The sequence below is a fragment of the Tursiops truncatus genome, chromosome 14 (genome assembly GCF_011762595.2).
Source record: "Tursiops truncatus isolate mTurTru1 chromosome 14, mTurTru1.mat.Y, whole genome shotgun sequence".
In the NCBI taxonomy this organism is placed as follows: domain Eukaryota; kingdom Metazoa; phylum Chordata; class Mammalia; order Artiodactyla; family Delphinidae; genus Tursiops; species Tursiops truncatus.
In genome coordinates, this window is record NC_047047.1 from 60,963,317 (window position 1) to 60,969,959 (window position 6,643).

General features: G+C 43.8%; 1 pseudogene; it reads right to left on the reverse strand.

Annotated features, from left to right (window-relative positions):
• Window positions 1-3,227: 3,227 nt before the first annotated feature.
• Window positions 3,228-6,255, reverse strand: LOC117307930 (splicing factor, proline- and glutamine-rich pseudogene; annotated as a pseudogene).
• Between the last annotated feature and the right edge of the window lie 388 nt (window positions 6,256-6,643).

Here is a 6,643-nt window from a genome sequence, read left to right on the forward strand (position 1 = left end):
GGTGAGGACATAGAAGTTGGCCATCTACAAGCCAGGAAGAGATTTCTCACCAGGAACTGAATCAGCTAACAGCTTGATCTTAGACTTCCCAGCATCCAGAACTGTGAGAAATAAATTTCTGTTGCGTAAGTCATCCAGTTTATGGTATTTTGATATGGTAGCCTGAGATGACTAAGACATATATGATTACACATTTGCTGAGTGTTTATAGTAAAGGAAGTATCCTCATCACCTATTGTCTTCATGAATAACTCTTCCTTGTTAATTTAGTGATAAATGAGCAAAAACAAGAACAATAAAACCAAGTCCTGGCTAAGGTACAGAAAGAAGTGAGTGCTCTCCTACTAGGACTATAAATTGAAATTTCTTTTGTGAAAATCATATTGGCAGTGTGCTCAAAACAATTTCACTTTCTAATCCCATCTCTCAGACTGTATCCTAAGGCTAGAGTCAGAGATGTAAATGATTCACTTCCTGCTCATGATCCAGGCAGATTCCCTTATATGCTGTTAAAACAAACTCTTGGCCAGCATCTAAAAACATAAAACCGGCAACATAAAATCCCCTCTAGCCAGCAGTAGCATGGCGCATAGCTATGTTGTTATTTGCTATCCAATACTGGATAAGTTACTACAGAATTAACTTATCCCTATATGGATATTTACTCACTGATTCAATAAACATATGTGAAATCTGGCTGTGTGCCAAATTTATATCTCTAGTCCAGACCACTTCTCTCATAGCCAGACTTGTGTAACTTTGGCCTATTAGACATTTCAATTTGAAAGTCTAATAAACATCTCAACTTAATATGCCCTGAACTGATCCCTTCCCTTCCCACGACTTCAAGTTGCTCAGGCTAAAGTGCCGAATCATCCTTCATCCCCAGCATTATTTCACACTTGACATTCAGTATTTTGACAAGTGCTGTCAGCTCCACCCTCACTATTTAACCATCTCTGCTGCTACCAGACTTTTAGATGCTCCCAGTATATTTCACCTGGAGTAGTGCAGAAGCCTAACTGACTTCCTTATACATGCTTGGCACCTGTAGTTTATTTTCAGCACAGTCCACAGAGTGATAATTTTAAAACAAATCAGGAGAGGTTACTTCATATGTTGAAACCCTCCAAATAGCTCCGCAACCTCCTCAGCACAAAAGCCACTGTACTTTCAGAGGCATATGAGTCCTACATGATTGGGCTCAACAGCACTTCTGCCCTTTTCTCCCAAAACTTTCCCCTATGCCTTTTATGTTCAAAGCTATACTTGCTTCCTTGATATTCTTTGACTATATTAAACACAGACCTGCCTTAGGGCCTTTTATTCTTACTTCCCCTCTAGCCAGAATCCTCTTCTTGATATCTACAAGACTTATTCCTTCACATCTTCTAGTCTCTGCTCAAATATCATCTTTTCTGTAAAATCTTTCTTTTCCACCCTATATATAATTGCACACACTCCCAGCTCTCCTTTTCTCCTTGCGGTTCTTTATATTTTTTTCATAATTTATACACCTTTATATATACTGTATATTTTTCTTTCTTTTTTTTTTTTTTGTGGTACTTGGGCCTCTCACTGTTGGGGCCTCTCCCGTTGCGGAGCACAGGCTCCGGACGTGCAGGCTCAGCGGCCATGGCTCACGGGCCCAGCCGCTCCGCGGCATGTGGGATCTTCCCGGACCGTGTCCGTGTCCCCTGCATCGGCAGGCGGACTCTCAACCACTGCACCACCAGGGAAGCCCAAATCATTTTTTTTTTCTTATGTAATTGCTTAATGATTGGGTTTTTTCTGCTTCTACTGACTAAACAGAAAATCCATTTGTGCAAGGATTTTTTTTTCCTGCTTGCAACAAAACAGGTGTGTGCTAATTATTGGTTAGTGAATAAATGTGCCATGCACCAAGTAAAATAGTGGCTTATTTGAAGCATCTACTTTTTTTATAATGTCCTACTAAAAAACTTAATTCAGGAGGAAAACACACTGAAAATATAAAGGAATATTTTCAAACATTTTTATTACAGTCTTCCTTGTTTATACTTGATATGGAAGTTGATAGCCTTTGGCTTCAAAGGGATGATACAGACTTTGACAAGGAAAAATCACCTGGAAGCTGGTGGCTCCATTGCTTCAAAAACCTGGGACATCATTCTTGGTCCAAGACTTAAAAAGCCTTTAATTTCCCAGGGGGTGGTGATGGAGGAAATAGTGACTGAGATTCCCTTTCCACCAGTCTATAAAGAATGGAACTCAGGTTTAAATTTTGACTGATCATAGAAAATTAGTGTGACATACCTTGTACCACGTTTTGTTGTCACATATTTATACAGCTTATTATATTATTACATATTTATATTAGGATCTAAATTAAGAATTATATTAAGCACAGAAAGAATCCACGTAGCTAGCCATTTGCATTTCTTGAACTTCCAGAACTCCAGAAGAGCTATGGCTCTGGAAGCAACCTCTCAATCATTAGATCCATTTCAACTCTCTGAAAACATTCTTGATCTTGATGTGTATTTTACAAAAACAAAATGTCTTGTCATAATCACTAACAAATTTCTAAATTTAACCAACTTCGTATATAAATTTAGAAGAAAAATAATGCTCTATCTGGTTGTAGGCATGTATAAAATTGAACCATCTCTCAGGTGAAATTATTCTGAGGTTAAAAAAAATAGTGTTGTTTCCATAACTGAGCCCTTAGAAAGAAGACATAAAGACAAATCTTCACATTACCCACATTTATATTTTTGTCAGCATCAGCTGTTTCAAGAATAGAGACCCTTTCTGGGGCCACGGGGAGGGTTCGCTGATACATTTTCAGCACTAAGTCTAATGTTTGGCCCAGAAATATATGTTTATTAAATGAGTGAATGAGACCCATATGCTCTTTTACTCTGATGGTTTATCATCATAACACATTCAAGGAGGAGCTGAGCGGCAGGTTGCATCCTAATTAGATGTTGCCAAGAAATTGAATTCTCATGATCCTTATATGCAGTGCTGAAAAACTTCGTTTGTTTTCTTTGCCATATGTTATAATTATTCCCATTTATTGATTAAGCTCCAACCTGTGATAGAAGGGTTTACCATTTTTTTTATTGGAATATGTCATGTGTAGCATTTTTTTTTAAATAATTTTTATTGAAGTATAGCTGCTTTACAGTGTTGTGTTAGTTTCTGCGATACAGCACAGTGAATCGGTTATATGAAGGGTTGACTTTTTTTTTTTTTCATGTTTAACAATCTTTAATTCAGATGTGAATGTTCAATACAAGCCGTTCGTAGGGCTTGGGACTCGTTCTTTAAAAAACAAGAATGGAGGAATGCAACAAAATGATCTTTCCACTTGTTCTTCAGAAACTTTCAAGGAAAGGATAGATCATAGGGCCGTAAAAGATCCATTTAAGTCATACCCACTTTCTCCCCCTACCAATAGTCTTACACCCATTCCATAATCTTAATACACATTCCTGAATGAAGATTTACAGTTCAGCTTTGCTTACATAGCCATTTGAAAATACTAGCACCGGCTTGCTTCCTATAATGCCAAACAAATCAAATCATGAAACTATTCAATATGCATTTCTTCTTTTTAAAACAAGGGGGTACTTAAATGTAGAAAGCAATACTTAGCCTACAAATACATTTCCCAGAAATGGCATATGCCACTCAAAGGCCTAGACACTCTTATGCTTTCCAAGTGGAACACCTAGCCTAATGTGCATAGAAGCATGAATGGCAAAGTTGAAGATCAAAATCTTAACTATTTTTTCTATTTATTTGAAGCACAGTAAAAAAAAAAAAATTGGTACACTTTGGAAATCAGTGGCACAAGGTACACTGCCATAAATTGAGGGACATTATACAGTTAAAAAAAAAAAAAAGGAAAAAAAGGAAAAAAAAATTCCCCTGTTTCAAACACTGCATTACATAATTTTACCTGCCCAAACAGACCATTTACAAATATTAGGTCAATAAACTGCTAACATCCATAAAAAGGTAGCTTTCTTACTAAAATGCAAGAATTTAAAAGATTGCTATCTAAACAAGAAAAGACAAAAACAAACTGGAATGAAAGCCTAGATATCACATCTAAAATCGGGGTTTCTTGTTTGGGCCTTCATACTCTTCTCTCCCTCTACCATATCCTGCCGGAGTTCCAGGCCCCATTCCTCTAGGACCCTGTCCACCCACAGGTCCCGCACCTCCCTGCCCAAAGCGCTCAGTACGCATGTCGCTTCCCATCATGGAACCACTCATTGTTGCCGGTGGAACTCCAGGATTAGCTTCATAACCTATGCCACCACCACCACCTAGAGGTGGAAATTTCTGGCCTCCTGAACCATAGGGATCTCCCATGTTCATTGCTCCTCCACCGCCCATTCTCATGTCTCTTTCTCTCGGATCCATGTAGCCCATCCGGCTGTAACTTTCCTCTCTTTGGCGTCTCATTTGTTCTTCCATCTCACGTTGACGAATCATCATCCCTTCTTCCCTCCTACGTTGTTCCTCCTCTTGCCTCAATTGCATCTCTTTACGTTTCTGCATTTCTTGATTGTGAAGTTCTTCCATGCGTCTTAATTCTTCCTGGCGTCTCATCAGATCTTGACGCAAAAGATTTGCCTGATGCTCATGATAGGCATCTTCCATTTCACTTTCCAATTTGTCCTTTGCATCTTTCATGTTTTTTTCAACTTGTTCCCGCTGCTGTTTTTCCATTTCATCCAGGGACTTCCACCTCTGAGAATACTCATACTCAAATGTGCCATGCTGGGCAAAACGAGGAGGGGTTTCTCTCTCCTTTTGATACATTGGATTCTTCTGTGCAAGTTTTTCAGGAAGACCATCATCATCATCTAACTGTTCAAGGGGTTCCACAATGACTGGACGAGGAGTTGTTGTTAGTAAGAAAACACCTTCACTGCATCTTTCAAATGCTTTTCTTGCTGCTGGTTTAGAAGCAAATTCAACAGTGCCTTTCCCTGTAGATCTTCCACGATCATCCACAATTACAACAGCCCTTTCAATAGGACCAAACTGACTAAAGGCTTCTTCCAACAGTTCATTGGAAACATAAGGTGAAAGATTTCGAACAGAAAGGGCAGCAGCATGTGTGGCAAATCGAACCCGAAGCTGTCTACCTCTCATGGGTGTATCATCAAGTTCAGCTTTAGCAATTTCAGCTAATGCTCTAGATTCAAGCTTAATAAATCCAAATCCTTTGCCTTTGTTGATAAAAACTTCTCCTGGTTCTCCATATTTAGCAAATAATCTTTTGAATTCATCCTCCGTGATATCAGCAGGTAGATTACCAACAAACAACCGACAACGCTAAGTGTAAGTTTTCTCTCCAGGCCTCCTCAAGAGAGACAAGTTGGCTTTAAACCCCTCGGAGTCAGAGATCTTCTCCTCGCTGCAGCCCCCGGGCCCGCCGGCGGCGGCCCTTGGTGGTGCTGCTGGTGGTGTTGCCGGCCCCCGCGGGGCTCCCCGCCGCCTCGGTGCGGCGGCTTGGGGTGGCCGCCAGGAGTGCTTAGGCCCGGGCCGCCGCCGGGCTTCGGCCCGCCTGGCATTTTGCCGCCTTTGGGGCCGCCGGCTCCTGGGCCCTGCTTAGGCCCGGGGCCCGGGACCCCCGCGGGTGGAGGCGGCGGGCCGCCAGCCTGAGGGGGGGTGGTGGGGACCCCGCTGCTCGGCGGCGCGGGCGGGGGCACCCCGGGGGGCGCCGAGGTGACAGCGGACGGCGGGGTCGGGGTGGGGCCTGGCCCCGTGGGGGCCCCCGAAGTCGGGGGTGTGGCGGGCGGCGCGGAGCCGGAGGCCGGGGGAGCGCTGCCTACTCCGGGAGCAGGGCCGGGTCCCTGAGGGACGGCAGGCTTAGATGAGTCCTGTGGCGGCGGCGGCGGCTGATGCGGCGGCTGCGGATGCGGCGGCTGAAGCGGCGGCGGCTGAAGCGGCGGCGGCTGCTGTGGTGGCGGCTGCTGCGGCGGTGGCTGCTGCTGTTGCTGGTGCGGAGGCGGTGGCGGGATCGGAGGCTTGGGGCCGCCCTGGCCCGGGCCGGGCCCCAAAGGTCCGCGGTTCTGATTGAGGCCCATGCCGGGTGGCGGGGAGCGGAAATCGTGGAGGCCGCCGCGGCCGCCTCCCCCTCCGCGTCGGTGGAAACCGCCACCGCCACCGCCCCGACTTCGGAACCGGTCCCGAGACATGTCTGTGATCAAGGGGCGGTCGAGGCAGAAGCGAAGACGACGTTCGGGGAACGTGGAGGCCACCTTGCTTCGCACAAGATGGCGGATGACACAGGCAGGGTTGACTTTTAAAGGCTATAACACTGTTTGCTATGTCCAAACTCCCGCATTCTTTATATTTTCTGCCATGTTTGTTTTCCAGTAAGGTTTTGAAATTCAGATTGTCATTGAAAACCATTTATTTGTAAACTACTCTTTCCTTCCATTTATGGCCTTAAGTGATCTATTTGCATAGGGTTATGAAAGTCTTCAATGTATAATGACTATACAGTCATATCTTGAGGTTGAGTTTTACTGGTTGTATTGTTCAAGATATCAACCAAGAGAGTAAATATGGCGGGGGAGGATGTTCAAGGAAAACAATATCTAACATGCCAATCGTGAAACTCATAAGAGCA